The sequence below is a fragment of the Apus apus genome, chromosome 2 (genome assembly GCF_020740795.1).
Source record: "Apus apus isolate bApuApu2 chromosome 2, bApuApu2.pri.cur, whole genome shotgun sequence".
Taxonomy (NCBI): Eukaryota; Metazoa; Chordata; class Aves; order Apodiformes; family Apodidae; genus Apus; species Apus apus.
Genome location: NC_067283.1, coordinates 140,751,444 through 140,773,410, shown reverse-complemented (window position 1 = coordinate 140,773,410; position 21,967 = coordinate 140,751,444). Strand labels below are relative to the sequence as shown.

The 21,967-nt window shown below is 39.4% G+C and overlaps 1 pseudogene; it reads left to right on the top strand.

Moving 5' to 3' along the window:
- The first annotated feature begins 1,498 nt into the window (after positions 1–1,498).
- LOC127380819 (uncharacterized) overlaps positions 1,499–21,967 on the top strand; it is a 45,685-nt pseudogene continuing 25,216 nt past the window's right edge.

The following is a 21,967-nucleotide window of genomic DNA, read 5'->3' as shown; positions in this document are numbered from 1 at the left end:
CTTTCCTCATACTTGCACACACAGCGCGACCTCTTAAGGAGGACCGGCGTCGGGTTTCCTTCCCTCCTCCCCTCCTCCCTTTGGTCCTTAATCCTCTCCCTTAAAAGCACCTTTGCATCGCCTCCCTAAAGCACACTTTCTCACTACATACATATTGATATCCCCGGTAGCCATTCACACCTGCATTGTCCCTAAACATCATCCCTCGGTTTGTGTTAACCCTTAATAAACCTATTAGTTTGTGGAGTAAATCTTGGCTTTAGAGGCAATTTCTGAGCTTGGGGGGGGGGGGTGCTTTCTAGCTACCACCCTGAAACACGGCCCCGCGGCGGCCGTTGCTCCGTGAGAGGCAGCGCCGTGTGTGACCCTCGGGCTCATTCACAAACCTCTCCACATTGAGAGGGGGAGTCGCAAAAGTATCCTGACAGCCGGTAGCCCCCCGGTACCGGCTTGCGACAACTTTTCAAATATGATGAAAGCAGCATTGCAACTTCATCTGCCAGCTCCCTTAGGAGCTGTGGATGGATCTTGTCAGGTCCCATGGACTTCTGCACTTTCAGGTTCTTTAGATGCTCTCAAATCTGCACTTCATACAGAGCAACCTATAAGAACAAAGCATAAGAATATGGTATGGATTAAAACAGTTGCATGAATAACAGTTACTTTTCCAATTTTCCAAACACAATTCTTTATGCAGACAGTCCCTTACCCTTGTTTGGGCTTTCTTTGATTTCTTTTGTACCCTGTGTGAGCATCAAACTCAGTTCATGCTTCCAGAGACCTCATTTCTAATTCTATGCAAAAACCTATGGACCTGCATATACTTATGTACTGAGAGTAGTTCATCTGTGCTTGTAGGAAACAGTTCTTCTTCCCCACATAAGTCTAAACAAAATGCCTTTTAAGTCAGCAAAAGCCTTCTGCTGATTATAACCAGCTAATGGACCAAAACCAGGCCTGCTGCTCAAGGACAAATGAAAGCAAAACAAAAGATGGCAGGAAGGATGAGCAACAATTGCTCCTAATAGTTAGTGCCCTAACTTGGGGCTCATGGATGCTAATTGGCTCTGGACTTTAGTATGCCCATGCTTTGCGGCTGTGACACTGGACAGGGCGGGTCACTGGGGTATAAAAGGTGGCAAGTTCAGCACGTGGGAGCGGCCTACTTGGAGCTTATTGCGTGGGACATCCCCGTGCTGCTTACTGGACTTGCCTTGCTGCGGAGCATAGCACTGGGACCCTGCCTGCTGACCTGCCTGCCTGCCCCAGGGATCGAGCCTTAGCGGTGGGCGTGCCAGGTTGTGACCCCGGGTCCACCAAGTTCTTCCCGCAGCCGTTGGGGCCGGGGCCAGACCACCCCTCAGCCCCCCTCCTCCGTTTTGCTGCCGGTTGTTGGGGAAACCAAGCTGCTGCCGCTGCGGGGGAACAGCCACTGCCGCTGCGGAGCCAGAAGGGGCTGCCCCCCCGCTAAACCACGGACTTCGGGACTCTGCCGTAGATGCCTGTCAAGGAGAGGAGCCACCGCTGCCGCCGCTGCCTGCTGAGCGGGGGGTACCCACAGCCACCTCTGCTACTGCCGCTGGGGAAGAAGCCGCCGGGGACTGCACGGGGGGCTGAACCCCCTCCCCAAAAGCCAGTGACTGGAGGGGAACCGCCTCCCCACGGGAGGGTAACAACTCCATACAACCCCTACACTCTCCTCATTCTTGCACACACAGCGTGACCTCTTTAAGGAGGACTGTTGCGGGGCTTGCCCTCCTCCCTCCCTCTCCTGTGATCCACAGCCCTCTCTCGGAGAAAACGCCTTAAGCGCACAGTACTTTTGCATTACTTCCCTGAAGGGCACGGTACTTTTGCATACATGCCTGGTAGCCATTTACCATTTTTACATTTTACCTAAACTGTATCCCTTAGTGTAACCGTTCTTTAACAAACCAGTTAATTCGTAAAGTGTAAACACTGGTCTCAGTAACAATTTGTGAGGGTGGTATTCTAATCACCGCTCTAAAATACGGTCCCGCAGTGGCCGTTCCTCTGTGAGAGGCGAACGCCACGTGTGACCCTCGGCTTCATTGGAAAAACCCCTCCACACTGGGGGAAAGTCGTGGAAGCACCTGACAGCCGGTAGCCCCTGTGGCAGCATCGGCTGGTGACAGTGCTCTACAGGAGTACCCAGTGCATAAGGAGGAGCAAGACTTATGTTTACAGAAGTGGTGGCAATTAAAGCAAAAACACGACAAAAGGGTGATGAAAGTAGAGATGTTCAAAGATAGGAATGCCATTTTGTACAGATTTTTTTCCAGCTTGGTTTTAATGGATAATTGTGGTTTGTTTTTCAGATCTTTCTTTGAAATACCATTTTCCAGTACAAGAAATCACATCCTTCTTGAGTTTTCCCCATTGTCAACTTTGGCATTTTTATTTTAATAAAATACTCAAGTATTCCTAATTACTGTCCAGAGCATGACCCAATATCCTGGTTTGAGCCAGGATACTTTCTAGTGATTTTACTTTTTAGTTCAGTGTCTTCTAAGTGTCTGTGCTTGCTGAAATTAATGGCATGTTTCTCAGTGTTTGCTTCTAGAACTGGTAACACTCTATGTTTATAGTTTCAGCAATAGAATGGTATGTAGAACCAACCACTGCTTGGTTCTGAAAAGCATTTTATGCTCTGGGACCAGAAGAGAGTAAAGAGGCCACACCTGTGACCCTTCTGTGGGGAGGAATGGACCAGACAGGTGACCAAAATTGACCAAGTGAATCATTCCTTCCCATCAACATCATACTCAGTATAAATTTGAGGGATCATGAGGGTCAAACTCTCTTTGTCCATGGCCAGTGTCCTGGAAGGATTTCATCCATTCATCTGCCTTTGATCCCAATCCATGTGTTGATGAATCCATGTGCTCCTGAATCCAACTCCTATCTACCACTGACTCCTGGAGTCAAGCGTGGGATCTTTCCAGGGCCTGCCCTGCAGCCTCAGTGGTGACATGAGTGTTATTGGGAGGGTGAGGGGGGACTGACAGTGGTTTTGTATATACTCATTTCATTTTCATCACTCATGATTTGTTAAAGTTGTGTACTTTAGTTTCTGTCTTGTCTCTCTCCCTTATTCTCTCTCCTTTCTTTATAGGGGAGGAAGAGGGGTTAAAAGAGAGTATCTGTCATTTGTTTAATTGCCAGCTTAGCATTAAACTGTGACACTTAAATCATGGATCTGCATCTTAGTAGTCCAAATTTGCCTTAGGCCCCAGATTGGACAGCAGTCTACATAATGACCCCTGGTAATTTCCAGTAGAAGATATGAAGTCCCTTTGAAGGCTATAAAGGAATATTTCAATGCTTGCTCCTTTGACCATCTGATTTTTACTAAAATAATGAAAATATAGTGCTGATTTTACAGATTTGGAGCACACAGCATATTTATTGGAACAGTCTTGTCCTTTAATATTATGCTATTTCATGTATTTACCCAACTAGTGCTGTTTTAAATATGATGTGTTGTGTGTCCCTTTGACAATGGGGACTACAAGAGTAGCCTCCATGAGGATAGGGCAGTGGCTGCCCCATGCCAGATACAGCTGGTCCCAGCCAGCTCCAGCAGACCCACAGTAGGGCACAGTTGAGGCCATCAGTGATGTGAATGTTGCCTCTGTGATAACATATTTAAGAAAAGGCAAAACACTGCATCAAGTGAAGAGAGAGGAAAAAAAATTGTCAGAAAAAACCCTACAAGCACCACGCTCAGTAAGGGAGGAGGAGGTGCTCCAGGTCCCAAATTCCTGTCTGTGCTCTATGGCACAGATATTGTCCTGCAGCCCATGGAGGATCCCATGCTGGAGCAGGTGCATATGCCCTGAAGGAAGATGCATCTCATGGAGAGCCCATGTGTGAAGAGTGAGTGAGCCCTAACCCACTAATCCCCATCCTCCTGCAGCACTTGGTGTGGGGAAAGGAGGTAGAGAAGTTGGGATTGAAGTGAAACTGAGACTGGAAAAAGGGGATAGGTGGGGGTAGGTGTTTTAGTTTTTGTCTCTGTTTCTTACCATACTACTCTATTTTTAGTTGACAAGAAATTAAATTATTTTTCCCCAAATCAAGTCTGTTTTGTCCATGGCGCTAAGCAATCTCACTATCTCTGTCTTAACCCACAAGTTATTAATGTTATTTTCTCCTTCTCTCTTGTTGAGGAGAGAGGATGGGTGAGTGGTTGGGTGGCAGCCACCAAAGTCAACCCACCATACATCACACCATTATTTCAACACTTACCTTGTTTCTATTTTTTTCTTCATATTTTTTTCTTTCCTATAATCACTTTTTTCATTATTATATTAATTTTAATGTTTTTAATTATTTCAAGATATATTAGCCATTATTATGTAATTTTTAGAATTATTTTATGTGGGTAGTTTTTATATGCTAAGTTAATGCAGATCTAATATAAATAAATAGATAGATAGATAAATAAATAGATGTCAGCCTAAAATTTGTGGATGAATTATTGAATATATCATCGTATCATCAATAGATGTAGACAATCATATGAAATGTGTAATTTTCTCTTTGCTCAGATCTGCTACATAGGACAATGTGGTTTTGATGCATAGATCACCAACTACTTTTATGATCAGCCTGTGCCTTGTCAGTCTATAGCTAAGGGACTTGAAAGTGTTCTGTTAATGATTTTAAGTTGCCTATAACACACTTTTGATAGTGGTCCAGGAAAAGCCTTGTCCGTGTGAGATCCCTTTTAAAATTTTCTGTCTTTTTGATTGTCAGATCAGACCAAGTAAGTTCCTTTAGTCCAAGGTTTAATTCACAGCAATTGCTAAAATATTCATGCTTACTATCTTCATTTGGAAGACAGTTGCTCTTTTATAATCAACAACTTAATGTCAAGAGTCATTTTACAGTCTGGTTTTAGAGTTACAGCAAACAGAAGAAATATATGGAGATAGATTACATACAGAAATATAGATTACTGCAAGTAAGTGGAAGTAAAACGGGCTCTTTATTATAGTGTGTGCTGCCTTTAATATACATATTTAATACTCAACATTTTTCACAGGGAACCAATCTTATAAATATTTCCCAAATCTATGAAGTACTGGAAACAACAGATGGTATAACTCTTTTGAAAACAAGTTCCTTCAGGAAAAAAAATCCAATTTTAGTATACCTTAAGGGGAAAAAAAAAATAAAAAATTGATCTTCTGTCTGTTGGCCTAGATTTAGAAAAGCTAAAACTGCTTGTTCTCTCTTCTAATTGGAAATTCTTTGCGTTGAAAGTGTCTCTGACTTGCATGTTTGTTCCTGTCAGGTCAAAAGAAATCAAACTTTCAGACTTTCAGCTGAATAACATCCCTTCTCAACTCAGAAGCCAGAATGTGGCTGATAGGTGATGACTGAAGGTGTCGGACAAACATTAAACTTAAGGACACTTAGCATCCTTGTCAAAATATAATAAATTAATATTGACCAAACATTTAACATTATCAAGATTAACTTTTACAGAATGGAGAATGTGGCTCTCACATTTACTTATATACATTAGCCTTTTTAATAGAGCTTTCAGAAATGTATCGGTCTTATAAATCCACCACTTCTCTGGGCATTTCAAAACCTTATTATGCTGAGCAGAACACCTAATAACTTTTAACATAAAGCAAAGGGACTTACATCTCTATCCAGTGAGGAAGGACAACATTCAAGCCTTAGGTAGACCACCTGAAGGACTCTGAAAAGGTCTAATTGCTGATGTAAGCCTCTTCCAAGGAATCCACTACAGAAAGTACAATTAAGATAGTGGGATTGAGTGGTCTAGCGATGACTTCTGCCAGCATCCTCAGCACACTTGGGTGGGGTGCATCCCATCAGGGCCCATGGATTTGTAGATGTCCAGTTTCCTTAATTGATCTTTAACCCAGTCTTCTTCAATCAAAATAAAGTTTTCACCATTCCTGACTTGTTCTGTGTTCTGGAAGGTTTGGGAATCCTGAGGGTCAGCTTAAGCAGTAAAGAATGAGGCAAAGAAGGCATTAAGTAGCTCTGCCTTCTCCATATCTCCTGTCACCAGGGCACCCACTTCATTCAGCAATGGGTCCACATTTCCTCTGGTCTTCCTTTTACCTCCAGTGCACTTGAAGAAGCCTTTCTTGTTGTACTTCACTTTCCTTGACAGTTTTAATTCTAAGGAGGCCTTAGCTTTCGTTGTTACATACCTCCACCCTCTGACCATATTCATGCATACTTCCCAAATGGGCAGCCCTATCTTCCATGATCCATAAACTTCCTCCTTCCACTTAAGTTTGTTCAGTAGTTCCCTGCTCAACCATACAGGTCTCCTGGCTCTCTTACTTGATTTCTTACTTTTTGGGACACTTTGATCTTGAGCTTGGATGGTGGTGCTTGAATATTAACCAACTCACTTGAGCCCCCTTTTCTTCCAGTACCTTATACCATTGAATTTCTCCAAGCAGCTCCTTGAAAAGGCCAAACTTAGCTCTTCTGAAATCCAGCGTTTTGACCCTACTAGATACTCAGTACCTGCTGCACCTGATTCTGAACTCTATCATCTCGTGGTCACTACAGTCAAGGCTGCCCCCAACCTTAATGTCTTCTACCATTCCCTCTTTGTTTGTCAATACTCGGTCTAGCAGTACACCTCTGCTTGTTGGTTCCTCCACCTCCTGAGTCAAAAATTTATCATCAGTGCACTGAAAGAACCTCCTGGACTGTACCTGCCTGGCTGTGTGGTTTTCCCAGCAGGTATCACGGAGACTGAAGTTCTCCACGAGAACTAAGTCCTGTGATTGTGAGGTGACTCTCAGCTATCTGTAGAAGGCCTTATCAACATCCCCATCCTGATCTGGTGGCCTATAATTAACACCTACAACCACGTCCCTCATACACTTTAAAAGTTTCTTTCATCCCAAACAACTCTGTGGTTCTATGAAACTAGGACTAATCAATGATTTTTTTCAAATATTTTTGTCTATAGTGCAAGCCTCTGTGAATAGCACAGTACTTAAGCTTGACTATTATAATTTATGTTTATAATTTATATTATTAATCTATATTATAAAATCATAATATCTAACCACAGTTAATTTATTTTAAGCAGCAATTAATATCAAGTTTTAATACCTGTATATCAATTAGATGTGTATATATGCACTGTAGAGCAATAATGTGTCATTTTGCCAATCGTTATTCAGTGGCAACAGCAAAAGAATGTTTGAGTACTGTGCAAACTCTACCTTTTAATATTTCCTTGCAAAAGTGAGATCACTTCAGCACAGTTTTTAGTGACAGAATAATTTTTCCTATTTCAACTGAAATAGTTCAGATGGTATGAACTCATAAAGAGTATGTAGGCATTAAAAAAACCCCCACATATATCTTTCTATAGTGTGAGGAATTAGTTTTTCTTTATAAAGACGTACACCTAGCTCAGAAACAGACATAGTTTTACACCCATGTTCTTCGTCTCAGGAAAGGCAATGAATTGCAGTGGAATCACTGACCAGCAGTAATACTAGGACTATCAGTATTGGCATAATTCTCTACCTGGGCAGAATGGGGAGGGGATCGAGAGCATTGTCAATTCTGAGTCAAACTGTGACAACACATCTTTTTTTAAATTGCTTTGTAGCTTACAGTGAATTGTGAGAACTTTTAGTTTTTCCAAGAAAAATGGAAGTGGACATGTTACAGAGGCTAATACTATTAATTCATCAACATTTCTGCTGATTTATGATGTAGTATAGTGAAAGGAGCTTATATTCTGCTGGTAGATTCAGATAAGAAAATTTGGAGACTGAAAGTGTTTTACAGTGTGTCGTGAAAATGTGCATAAGCTTAATGAGCAGAAACTAGACATTTTCTGTTACAACCTCTGTTACAACGTAACATTTTGAGGCACTGTCTTTTTTAACAACTGATATTTTTACTGTGCCTCTGTCCTTTAATTTCTATGGAGGCAGACTCTTGAATAGCCTCATTGTGAACTTACAAAACTATTCTAGGAAATGGAACCACTCTGCATACTACTCAACAACCACTACCCAACAGCCTGTAGTGTCAAAGTAGGTTACATGGTGCCATAGTTACATTCTCTCTCAGAGATTTTTAATAAGGGGCAGCTACATTCCAACTCAGTTTTGGCTCCTCAGTGGTCTCACAGAGATTGCAGAAATGCAATTTCAGGTGAAAAAAGGCATGGTGAGATGTGTCACCATTCATCTATGAAATAAAATTATGTACTCCTTTTGCCAGAGAAAGATGGAAAAAAGCAAAAAAACAATCTGAGCTGAAACTGCCACAGTCAAAGAGTAGCTGAAGGTCTAATAACACCTCCCTGTAGGAGAATACTTGTGAGAAACTTTCATGCAGAGGCTGCAGTATCCCTCAAGTCTTCATTTTTGCCTTTCAACGTACTAATAACATTGTGAGCAAATTGAGAACCAGCTATGGCCTAAGAATTTAAAACATGACACACAATTGTACATCAAGGAATAAGAATAATTAGCTCAGAAGCTAGCTATATCAAATCTCGTTTTATGTATTATGGTAAAGAGACACAAAGATGCACATTGTATTGGAACAGGTTGATAACATATAAACAGTCATTCACTCTTCTGGACTACATTTAGAATTCCAGTTGTTGACTGTTAGCAGGGTAACAAATATTTATATATCTATATTTTTCATTTCTCTGACTTTAAACTTGGGCCATTTTGCTAATCCTGGATTAAACTGAAAAATTACAGTAAAATATGTCATTGCTACATATGTATTAGCTACTCAGGTTGGTGCATAAATTTCAGTTAAATAAAATAAATGTATTGCTTTTTGTATTTGTATTAGAAATAACATTTCCACAACCCAAGTACTTGATATGGCAGAAGTCATCGCTAGACTGTTCTCCATCATCTTTGAAAATTCCTGGGAAATGGGAGAGGTGTCTGAGGACTGGAGGATAGCTAATGTCACTCCAGTCTTCAAGAAAGGCAAGAAACAGGACCCAGGTAACTACAGACCAGTCAGCCTCACCTCCATACCTTGGAAGATGACGGAGCAGCTCATTCTGGGGGTCATCTCTAAGCACATGGAAAGATGGTTATCAGGAGTAGCCAGCATGGATTCACCAAGGGAAAATCATGTCTGACTAATCTGATATCCTTCTATGATTATGTGACAGTATGGATAGATGCAGGGAGAATAGCGGATGTTGTCTCCCTCGACTTCAGCAAGGCTTTTGACACTGTCTCCTATAACATCCTTTTGGATAAGCTCAGGAAGTGTGAGTTAGAAGAGTGGACAGTGAGATGGATCAAGAACTTGCTAAACAATAGAGCCCAGAGGGTTGTGATCAACAGCGCAGAGTCCAGTTGGAGACCTGTGAGTAGTGGTGTTCCCCAGGGGTCAATACTGGGCCCAGTCTTATTCAACATCTTCATCAATGACTTGGATGAGGGGATGGAGTGTATCAGCAAGTTTGCTGCTGATACACCTGAAGGCTGTGCTGCCATTCAGTGAGATCTAGACAGACTGAAGAGCTGGGCAAAAATGAACCTAATGACATTCATCAAGAATAAGTATAGTGTCCTGCACCTGAGGAGAAAAAACACCATGCACCAGTATAGATTAGGGGTTGACCTGGTAGAAAACAGCCCCATGGAGAAGGACCTTGGGGTCCTGGTCAACAACAAGTTATCCATTGGACAGAAATTTGCCCTTGTGGCCAAGACAGCCAATAAATAGTATCTTGGGGTGTATTAAGAACAGTGTAGCCAGCAGGTCAAGGGCAGTTCTCCCCCTCTACTATGTTCTCATAAGACCACATCTAGCGTATTGTGTCCAGTTCTGCGCTCCCCAGTTCAAGAAGGATAGGGATATGCTGGAAAGAGTCCAAATGAGGGGTACAAGGATGATTAAGGGACTGGAGCATCTGTCATATGAAGAAAGGCTAAGAGACCTGGCTCTTGAGAAGACTGAGAGGGCACCTTATTAATGTCTACAAATATCTGAAGGATGGATGTCAAGAAAGGGCCAGTCTCTTTTCAGTGGTGCTCTGTGATAGGACGAGAGGAAATGACACCAAGCTGCAACAAAGGAAGTTCCACCTCAACATGAGAACTAACTTCTTTACTGTGAGGGTGATGGAGCCCTGAAACAGACTGTCCAGAGAGGTTGTGGAGTCTCCTGCTCTGGATAGTTTCAAGAGCCATCTGGATGCATTCCTGTGTTATCTGCCCTATGTGTTCCTGCTGCAGCAGGGGGATCAGACTTGATGATCTTCAGAGGTCCCTTGCAACCCCTATGATTCTATGATTCTCTATTGCAGTTTTCTGTATCTACAACAGCATTAAAAATCTTGACAAATGTGAGCATCAGAACCAGATTGTTCCAGTGTATTTTCACACAAGCACTGTTTTCCCTATAATACTTTATAGTTGCTTAAAGGAGGAGATCTGGAAAGTTTTCTTAGACTATCTCTTTTTACTGAATTGGACATCAATAGTAGAAATTATCCAGTACACTTACAGGGTACCAAACCCCTTCCATCTGCTCCTTTTTAATTTTTATAAGGTTGCTTATGTCATGGTCATTTCTGAAAGAAAAATAGGGTTGTCTTTGCACAGTAACTTGATAGAAAGAACAACTTACCCCTTAGAATTTAACTTTGAACTGAAATATGTTAAAGAAAATGTTAATTTTGTAGAATCATAGAATGGTTTGGGTTGTAAGGGACCTGAAAGATCATCTACTAGATCACCTCCTTCTAGACCAGGTTGCTCCAAGCCCCATCCAACCTGACCCTGAACACTTCCAGAAAGAGGGCATACACAACTTCCCTGGCCCAGTGTCTCACCACCCTCATAATAAACAATTTCTTCCTAATATCTAACCTAAGTCTTCCCTCTTCCAGCTTAAAGCCATTCTTCCTTGTCCTATCTCTACATACTCTTGAAAGAGGTCCATTACCAGCTTTCTTGAGTTTCAGTTCAATTTTTGAATTTCAGCTCAACTTTACTGAAATTATTGAAATTCAGATCATTTTTTGTCATGAGGGAGGTTTTTAGGATGATAAAATCATATTCAATGCATTTCTGTTTTTATAAATTTTAACTACAGTTGTGTAGGCTTAGATTCAGCTCTGTCTTATATCTTTTTCCTTTTACCTTGCACTATACTCTAAGTCATTAATCTAAATGGAAGTTTCAGGAAAAGCTTAAAACTTTATAAAAATGTAATACACATTTTGGAAAAGAGTTGGAATACTCAAGGAAGACCATTCATCAGAAAGTTTAAAAATGAAAGACATGGTTTCCAATCTCTTTCAAATGTCTGCAAATTAACTCCCTCCTTTAAAAAACTTAATAAATTTTGAATGTTTTGCAAAAAATTACAATACATAGGAATACAGTACATTTTATTTTTTTTTCAATAACTCTTTTTACTGCCTTGCAATGTTTTGCACTAAAAAGCAAAAAAAAATCTGACAAAATGCACACAGTCAGTTTACAGGAGAGAAAAATACTTTTTTTAAAAAATCTCATTAAATACGACAAATTATTAATATAATGAACTCTTACCATACCTCTCCAATAGTTTTGCCAACACCACATGCTCATTTTAAATTAACTGGAAGTTGCACATGGAATGTTCAGGGTTAAAATGTAGCATAAGTTCTTAGATTCACCGTTATTCTTTTTTGTCTGTTCCTAAAAGTATCATTGACTGATTTACTAGCCATTTAATGATTGTTTGTGGTAAGTAAGCTCTAATGGAAACAAGCTCAGCACAGCAAATTTGATGTGGTACACCCATCCTAAACCTTACCATCAAGCAACGTATAAGCATCATACAATGAAAACTATACAACAGGTCATACAACACACTGTGGAAAATATTTAACTACGTCTGCAGTGTTTTTCACCCTGATGGACCAGAAATGTAGAGCAGAGTATGATTTATACAACAGAAAATTTATCAGCAAGGGAACTATTAGGATGTTTCTCTTATTTTTTATTTGGTTCAGTGTTTTTAATGAAGATGAGTATATGATTCAGTTACATGTTAGATGCATGAAGTAAGAGAGAAAAATATTGTAAGAAGTGCCAAGAAGAGGAAGAAGAAAAAGAAAGATGATGTGCAATTTCAGAAGGATCAGGCTGAGGTGAGGATACTGTATTAGGGATGGTGACCAGGGGCTATAACCATTGCGTTCTTAAAGGTGTAAGGCCATTGGCATTGACTGCAAGGCAAATCTAGTCAAAACTATGGTAAATAATTATTTAAAGAGAGGATATTAGGTTTTTAATATGTGAAGTTCCAGATAATTCTGTGATGGTTCTAATTTGAACCAATGAAAATATGACACGTTAATTTAATTTGGAATTTTAAGAAAGAAGAGAAAAAGGAAGGACAGGAATGGGCAAGAGAAAATAATTTTAAAATAAAGAATTATGAGTCTGGCCAAGCTTTCAAGAACTATTTAATTGTTGGTAGGATCTATCACTGAATTTAATATAATTACAAGATGGGTCATTCAATTTAAGGAAAGGTAAAAGTAAAAACTGCAGTTGCCAAAACTGCAAACAGAAATACTGAAAAACAGTTGGTAAATCCACTGCAAAAAAACCCCAACAAAACACCCTGAAATTGTTTTCTTTTTCTTTAATATGTTTTAGATTTAAATAGGAGAATCATATAACTATATGTGCTACAGGCAGTTTTACTATTTTGAAATATAATACTGTTTATAAATAATTGAAAACCTCATAACAGTAGCTTCCAACATTCTTCAAAAACTGATGTAAAGGTATTAAATGCCATTGCACCTTGCTAATAAGTCATTCAGACTCTAAGGTTAACTGCAGGTATAGAACCCAAGCTCTTTGCCTGAATATTAAATACTTATTAAACAAATATTTGCAGACAAAGGAATTTCACCATGTGTTTCTGAGTTACCAAGCATGATATTAATATTCAATTGGTGAGCTGCTGTGTAAAAAGAAAGACCTGCTAGAAGCTTAAAATGGTAAATGCACGTCTCCATTTACCGTAACTGCGTAGTAAAAGCAATACTCTGTCATACATTAGAAAAAAAAGTTCAAGAGCCATTATAAAGTAGGGGAAGTCCAAGTGCAAGGTACTTGGTTTGAGTTCTTAAAATTAATTGAAGTCATAAGTACACTAAAGGAAGGTTAAAAAAATCATTCACCTATATGAATCTATAGTACTTTGCTTCTCAAAATTATATATCTCCTAGGCTTTCATATTAATCACTAGTTGAAATGATTTCTTTTAGAGATTAATTCTGGTTAAACTAAAAGCCAGTTCAAACCTTCTGCATTACTTGAACTTTTTGAACCATACTTACCAACATTCAAATATGCTTTGCTACAAATTCTTCTTATTCTACATAGGGAAAACAAAAGAAAATTATAGTCTTCCTACTATGCTTAGTTCATCAGGTGAATTCTCTGAGATGATAGGATCTCTGAAGATGCTCAGGTATATACCATGAAACTTTAATGCTGCATCTTACATAAGCAGCTAATCAGGGGATGGTGCCAACAGAAAAGGGAAAATACAGAGTCTGTGTTTACAGGTATATGGTGACCAAAGCCATGAAGTCTACACTGATAAGATGTGAATAGGATTTAATTCTCTATCCATTAAAGGTGGGGGGTGTCTTCCAGAAGCACTGCACTCAGGAGGATGGAACAGGAATTGTACAAAGCAATACAAAGCTGTATCTTAGAGTTAATACATTGCATCTTCTGTCACAACAAAGACCATCACAGCACTGCAGATTCCAAATAAATGTCTTTGAATCTGGAGTGCTTCCTGGTCCATGGCTGAAGTTGGCTCAGGAAGTTGCATCTTCTGCAGTTGTATGGTGTGGCACTGTGACTACTGGTCATCAGGTATGTGCAGAAGTTTAGGCCATCATGCACATTGCCTGACCTTCTTCACTTAAATTTGAACGAATCAAGCTTGAAAATGGTATCCTATGTTCCAGCAAGGTGATAGCTGGGGGATACTCCTTTCTCTCCCATTAGAAACCGTTTTAGGAATAATATTTTGAGGAAGTGCCTTTGCTCAGCATTCCCAGGATTTTGAGCAGGGCATTTCATTCACCATCTGCTGTATATGGGCTCCTGTAAGAGAGGGAGTGAAGAAAAAATTGTAATTCAGCAAGCATTATTACAAGTACTACTGATTACAAGTACTGTATCTCTGAATGACAGTCTTTTACTCAGAGTGAATTCTACTGTTTCTCAATAATGTAGTCAGAAGATGTTTGCAGTAAATAGCTTACAGGAATGTGTGTACCATAAATAGATGTTTCACAGTTTCAAGGCTTGTGCCAGTGTCACATAAAAAGGGCAATGTTTGCCTATCTCAGAGTCCGAAAGAGGACTTTCACTGATACAGCTTTGCAAACCTGCCACTTCAGAGGCCCACCAAAAAGACTTTCACTGAAGCATTTTGCCCATCTCAAAGCCCTAAAAAGGACTTTCACTGAAAAAATTTAAAAGCAAATTTAAGATGATTTATTGATGCAACAGTTATAACAAGTTCTGGGTAGCCATTGATAAATTCACTAGCTGCATAGATTTGAGCTGAAGACAGCAAGGACAAAATAAAAATCTTCAACAGAGTGAGAGGGGCAAATCCTACTAAAAGGCCTCCTGTTTTGGGGGAGAAGAGAGGATTCAGGCCCATCGACCTCTCCAGATATCTGTTGATCTCTTCCTCCTAAGAAACAGAGGTTTCAAAGATGAATTTATACTACTTTAAGGGAATGGGACTGGTCATAAATAATTTTTGGACTGATACCTTTGCAGGTTCATATTACTTAAGAGAGGGAAGGGGAAAAAAAACAGTGTTGCTTCAGATGCAAATGTCTCAGGTGTCATTGTTTCCATTGTTCTGGCTTACCTCTATGACCCCAAGCCACAGAAACTTTATCCTGCTCCAGAAGTTTGCAGTCAAGATGCACAAGCCAGGCACTGGAGTTTTATCTTGGTCGGTACCTTGTCTAACACAATGGTCTATTCCTTCTGCCCCTACTCCTTATCCAATGTAAGAATCACAGTAACTTAGACTGCTGTCTTTTGCAAGACGGTCCCTCTGGGTGGGGGGAGGGGGGGGTGCGGGCCAGAAGGGGGCAGGCAGACTGTAAGGACTGTATTCCTTTTGTTAAATTAAAAAAAAAAAAAAGAGTCTGTTCTGTTGTCCCACTGCTCCTGTTCATTTCCCTCTTCTTCCTTACATTCTACTGATCAGCTAGAGGATAGCAAGAAAAGGAAGGAAAGGAAGACTTGGAAGATAGCCTCAGGTATCTTCAATAGAAAGAAAGTGGCAGTGAGTTTGCTTATGTCAGAATCTGGTTTTCCAGTGATCATGAGGTGTTAGGATAGGCCAAGCTCCTTAGTACCATCGTACTCAACTTAGAAATGAAGATGAGACACAAATTATTAATGAATGTGACTGTCTTAGTCTTCTGAGCCTACCACAAGCCATCCAAGATGTAGGGAAGATCATGGTCCCACAGACAGCTGCTTAACCAATTCACCAACAGTATCCTGAATACTGACTAGACTAGGTTAATCAACGGCCATGACATTAGATAATACCTGAGATCGGGGGGAAGAAGAATAAAGGACACTTTCATGCCATGGAAAATTCTGCTAGTTTTCCCTTAAAACACTAAAATTGAGAAAGGTATTCCAAAATGGCTCAAGGTAGTGCTGACCTCCTTTCCTCCTTCCATAAGCAATAAGGTAGTGGCCTATTATGTGACCCTTCTAAGAGATGCTAGCACCTGTAGTAGTTGGCACTTAAAAGCTGTGGGTGCGAAAGGTAGCACAAGGGATATGTAGAATGTGAGCACTTCTATCGAGCTTGTGGATGTGTAATAAGATGTGCCTGAGGCAGACAAGTCAAATCGGTCACATGTGCTAGTAATCAGTGCTGTTTAAACAAAACCACAGGGGAAATCTTTCAGATAGACATAGGTAAGGAGAGTAGATCATGGATATAAATAACTGAAATTCTTCTACACAAAAGAAGGAACAGGCTGGAACATGGTATGCTGCCCTTTCGTGCAATGATGTAAAAAGCTGAAGACATTAGCAAGTAGTGTTTGCTGACCACTTTGATGAAGACTCCCTTTTTACAAGGAGTCACATGGAAAAGATTGAACATTTTTAAGATTCAACTGGACAGGGTGTTATGTCATCTTGTCTAGACTGTGCATTTGCCAAGAAAAGTTAGACCTGGATCCTTGACGTCCCTTCCAACCTGGTATTCTATTCTGTGATTTTTTTTCTGAGAAATTTGTTACCCAACAACACAGAAGCAAGCCTTTCCCTTCTGATGCCGAAAAGACATAACTATGAATTGGGAGGCATATCCAAATTTCATGCAAGTCACAAGCAAATCATAAGCAAAATCTGATTTGTCTGCTTTATAATCCGCATTAGCCTTCCAGCTTGCCAGCTTAATAGGGTTTAGTACTATAGTAGTGTTAGCGACAATGTGATTACCATCAATATCAGTCTAATTGATTCAGAAGTTTACAACACACTCATCAGTGCATTATGTAAATCTATTCAAATATTAAGGAAGACTTTAACAAATTTATCTGCTACCAAGAAAGAAGAATGGAAAAGCCTGGGGAAAAAAAAAACCACATTTTGTTTCTTCTGAGGTAGCATGCTTCTTTCTCTATAGTCCTATTTAAAAATAAGCATATAGCTGTACTGTCTCAGGAAGCACCAAGAAAATATATATTCTATCACAAAAGCATTATTTCCTCCCTGTTCTCTCATTACTCCCATATGTTAGCAATTTGCTGTTAGCTCTGGACACTGTCAAATGCCATCTCAGCCACACTGAATCCTTCAAGGGACTTCGAGGGAAGAAGAGGAAAATCACAGTTCCAGTTCTCCTTTTGTCTATTTTCCTCATGGACAGAATGATTAAGCAAGTTCTAACTCTGTCCTTGCTCTGTCCAGAGTAGTTGTTGCAGCAGAAATGTTATCAATTTATACTCACTGACTTCATAATTTTATACAGACACAACATCTTTGTGCCTTATTCATATTACTTCTATCTTAATTTGAATTTCTCTAATTTGGAAAAATTTCTACTTGAAGTTACTTATTCTTGTTTGGGGACTGTGACTGCTTCTTTTCTTGTCTTTTTATTTTCTTCTATAGTAAATGTCTGACTTGATCATCTTTTGAGGTAATATTTTAAACAACTTTTTTCTGTGTTCTGTATAACTGTATCTGAATCTAGTTTATTATTTATTTTTTTTAATTGAGAGACTAGAAAGAGTGACAAAGAATTTCAATTAAAAGTGTAAAGCAACCTTAAATATAGAAAAGTTGGTATAGGCAATATTTTATTGAATTCCTTTGGGAAAATAAAAGTCTTAAATGGTCTGTTGCTTCTAGTATTGGCTAAACAACTTTCTATCAGAATACATTGCAGGATACTGATTTGTGTTCTTTATATATAAATGTCTTTTAATGAATAGAGGGGTATTTTCATTACTGAGATGCTACTCGATTTTATAAGGCTCCCCATTAGTCAGTACCCATTCTGTTTTCTTATTGTATATTGCATACCTGGATAATTTCAAAGATTGCTTTTCTTGAAAGATGTTCAATGAATTCATACCTGGCACAACCCTTCAGAAGTAAGTGGAACTGCTTCAGGGATTGGTTTACTCATCGTATCTAAGAGTTTCTGAACTTGAAGTATAGACATTGTCTGGAAGTGACTACAAAAATTATATTGTTGGTTCTGGTATTTATTGCCTCACAATGATTCCCAGAACCAATCTGTTCAGATTACAATAAATATAGGCCTAGACTATGAGCTTTAGTTGACTTAAGCTCAGTGCACGTTGAAATAAAGGAGGGAGGGAAAATGGCATTGAGATATTTTAGATCCTGCAATCCTGAACCTAGTAAATAAAAAAATCTGATAAATCCCTCCCAGACCACTTGAAGAATGAGAGATACCCAGCCTCAGAAAGTAAGTGATACAAGTGACGAAAATGGAGTGAGGGACAGATCACACACAAAGGTCAGACTTGGCCTGTGCAAAAGCAGAAGATATATCTGATGCCTTTTTAAAAATCTGTCTGATGAGTGTAACCTGGAGTCTGAAAACCAAAATTAATTTTGTTCAATATATCTCCTGACAATAAATACTCCAGTAAGGAATTAGTCAACAGTCCTGAAGATTAGATGACCACAATAAAATACAATTCACTTTTCTACATATAGATTGATGCCACAGGAATGACACAGCAAAAGGATGGTGCTGGCAGATGTGAAGCTGAATACACGAGTGGATCACACCATAGGGGAGGCAATGCCGTTGTTGTTTTACCAATCAGCCTGGTTAATCTGCTTTCCTCTTAAATGTGTTATGTAGGAAGAGATCCGAATAGTTAGAACACTGTTTCAGAAAACATGACACATGACACAGAAACCATGTCAAATCTTCCTCTTTTGTAAGAAGTGTACAAAATCATTAGACTGTTGTAGGGATAGTGCATAAAAAAGGGCTGTGTTTAGATCTCACAAGCATTTCAGTGGAATGACAATGTCGATTTATACTCCAGGCTTTAGTGGCAAGTGATTAAACCTTGACAAAATATCCTCTTTCTAAAACAGCACTGCATAGAAACATGATATTCCTACAGATTACTGCAGTGAATTGTGCATTGTAAAATACCCGATTCAGTTGTATGCATTCAGAGAATTATCATTACTGTAATATATTAAAAGGTCCAAGCTGTGACTGAATAATGGCTGTGAATTACAGACAAAAGGAGGTTCTAGAGGTCTTTTATACAAACAGGAGAACAACATGCTGGTTGTGAAAGATGTTCCTTTGAACCATACTAAACATAGGTCTACACATCACAGTATACTGTGCAGAACTTCCACAGAGAAGTAGCTGTGGCAGCAGACTTAAGACTAATCCGGTTTCTTTATTCATTGTAGCTGTAATGTCAAAGAGTTATCAGCTTAAAAACTTTTTAGGTGCTACAAAATTATGTACTACCAATAATTAAGGAATATTTGGAGATTTTATATTAGTCCACTTGACATTCCTATTCCATCAAGAGCATAGGTGAATCCATCAGCCTCAAAACAGAATTGTTTTGAAATAAGGAATTACAAATAATAATTACATTTTTAAGTTCTCTGATGTGAGTATTTCAATCCCAAAAAGGCCATAGGGGCATTCCAGGCCATGACATGCTTGGCAACAAATAATGCAGAGCAGTGGGTGTCTTTAAAGTTAGCTGTTTTTCAGAGACTGGCAGAATATCAGTCTTCTTGTGGAAGGTAGTCAGTTATTGCCCCTGCATCACTTCTTTACTTCATGTATTAAACTGTCTTCTTCTTAGCCCATGAGTTTTCTTGCTTTTAGCCTTTCTATTCACTAGCCAGTCTGCTGTGGGTGCAAGTGAACGAGAGGCTGCATGGGTGCTCAGCTGCTGCCAGGTGCTCAGCTGCTGCCAGGGGTCAACCCACCACAACTCTTTAAACATTTGTCAGGGTTGGAGGTAGGTACGTGGACTGCTGACCTCACCATGGGTTGAGGTGAACTGAATGGGATGTGAGAAACCACAGGACATTACACGAGAAATGGCTGGACATGACAAATAGAAGGCTGAGAAGCTGCCAGCAATTACAGACAGTGCCACAAAGAACTGCTGGATCTCAGGGGTGTGTAAGGGAAGTAACAGGAAAGAGCTGAACCTCACAGACCTCTGCAGGGGGGAACACTTGGGTCCCCTCAGGAGTGTGTTTGCCCAGGGCCAGCACTGCCAGGGTAACTGTGCCTATAACACTGTGCAACACTGTCATCCATGGAGAGACAGAAAAAATACCAAACTGGTTATGGATGTCACAATGCTGGGACTGAAGGTGAAAAAATAAGGAAAGGCAGGGTTTTTATCTGAGTGGACAAGAACGGTGAAAAGAAAATCAAGAATGAGAAAAAGTAATAACATATGTAAATAATTTTACTGGTGCCATCCAGGGGAAACTGTCAGGTCTCTGTCTGATTGATTAAGCCCCTAGGAGTGGAACGTGACTTACTGAATAAACCCCTACAATGGAAGAAGACTCAGTGGAGATGGGCAAGGATGATGTGTTCATAAAGCTCAGGCAATAATGCAAAGAAGCTCACTTTATCTCAACACGAAGGGGACCAGAGGATGGCCTTTTATCTCCATAAACATCTATCAGTAGTTGCGTGTTTCAGCTGGTTGTGTAAATGTTTCTCCCTAAGTTCATTAAAAGTATGTAAAGTATGTTACCCCCTCACCAATATTATGAGAAAAACTACAGGTCCTTTGACTGAAAAATTAAGTCAGACACATGTGTTGTGATCAGAACAGATTTGTTGTTCTGCTTCAGGCTGTACTCGTCAGGCAAGGGCTATTTGCCAGGAACTTCCAAACAACCCAAATCACATGCTTTGCTTTACATTATAGTCAGTTATTCTCTCCTGTTTCCTCTTCCTGGATAAATAATTCTCATCCATTTTTTTTTTCTCCATTTACTCCAGTTTTACTGATTTTACACCTTTGCTTTTTAATTTTGGCCTTTCACTTCCTCCGAAGGGTACATGTGATTCAGTTTTCACATAAATTTAACACCACAAAGAGTGATAAATTGAGCTCCCTTGCTTGTCACAGTCTATTGCACACAAATTTTTCTACTCTACATCATATATTTCATTCACTCCTTAGTGATGACCACCTGAAATAGCGATTTCCTGTCTTTAACATTTGCCTGTACAATCCCACATACACTAGGGATATATTTATGAGCATAAATAGGGAGAATAGGAAAAAAAAATCCATCTTTAACTATTGGCTGTACCTAAGTTTAGACATGAAATAGTGGAAGGCTTTAAACATCATTCTACAGTATTTGCATGGTGTCTTTAGAGTACACTATCAAAAATGCATATTACAATTAGGCAAAGAAGCATTAATACCTGAGAAACTTTGTGTTTCATAGGCATTTATTGTATTTCTGGTGAAAGGCATTAAAATAAATTCTGCACTCACTAATATATATAATGACCCCAATAAGTTTCTCATGTCTGGGTCTAGAAACTGGATGTTGGACACTGTATAATGGTTATGTTGTCTGAAAATCAGACTCATCTATCACAACACATTGATCTAATATATATGGAAACAGAATTATTCCTACTGCTCACAAATACCAATAGCAAATACACAGTGTTTGTAGCATAGTGTTGATAGCAACCTTTCCCTAAGCAGAAGGGAAATAACACACAATGCAGAAAACCTCACTTTCATTTCATGCAAAAAAACAGTTTTTTATATCACAGAATATAAATAGTGTTATTTACCTCCCTTCAAAGTATTGCAGCCTACAAATCACTGAGTATTCCTGATTGCAGCTCTTTCTGTTTCACTAGCTCTTTTCTGTTTTCACTAGCTCTTTCTGTTTCACTAGTAGATTTTCTACTTTATGCAAAACAGTGACAAAATCACTGGCAATGGAAACCTACCTCTCCCTTTTTCTAGCTGAAATAACAGGCTGAAGTTCACACAGTTTCTGTCTTTGTCTCTCTCACCCAGCTGTGGGATTTCTTTGTTTTGTTTTGGGTTGAGTTATTTTGTTTTGGTTTTGGTTGGTTGGTTGTTCTTTTATTCCAGTCATGGTGTATGATCTTTAATAGGAAATATCTAAAGAATCCTCCTTAAGTCTCTTGAAGGATTGTAATCAGATATTTGGAGAACTCTCCAGGAATGGGCAGATGACAATCAAATCCCACTGTAAAGGAATTTAACCTAGGTCTCCTACATTTTGTGTGACTGCTTTTGTGGGAAGGATTTTTCATAAAAAGTAGAACAATCAGCTTC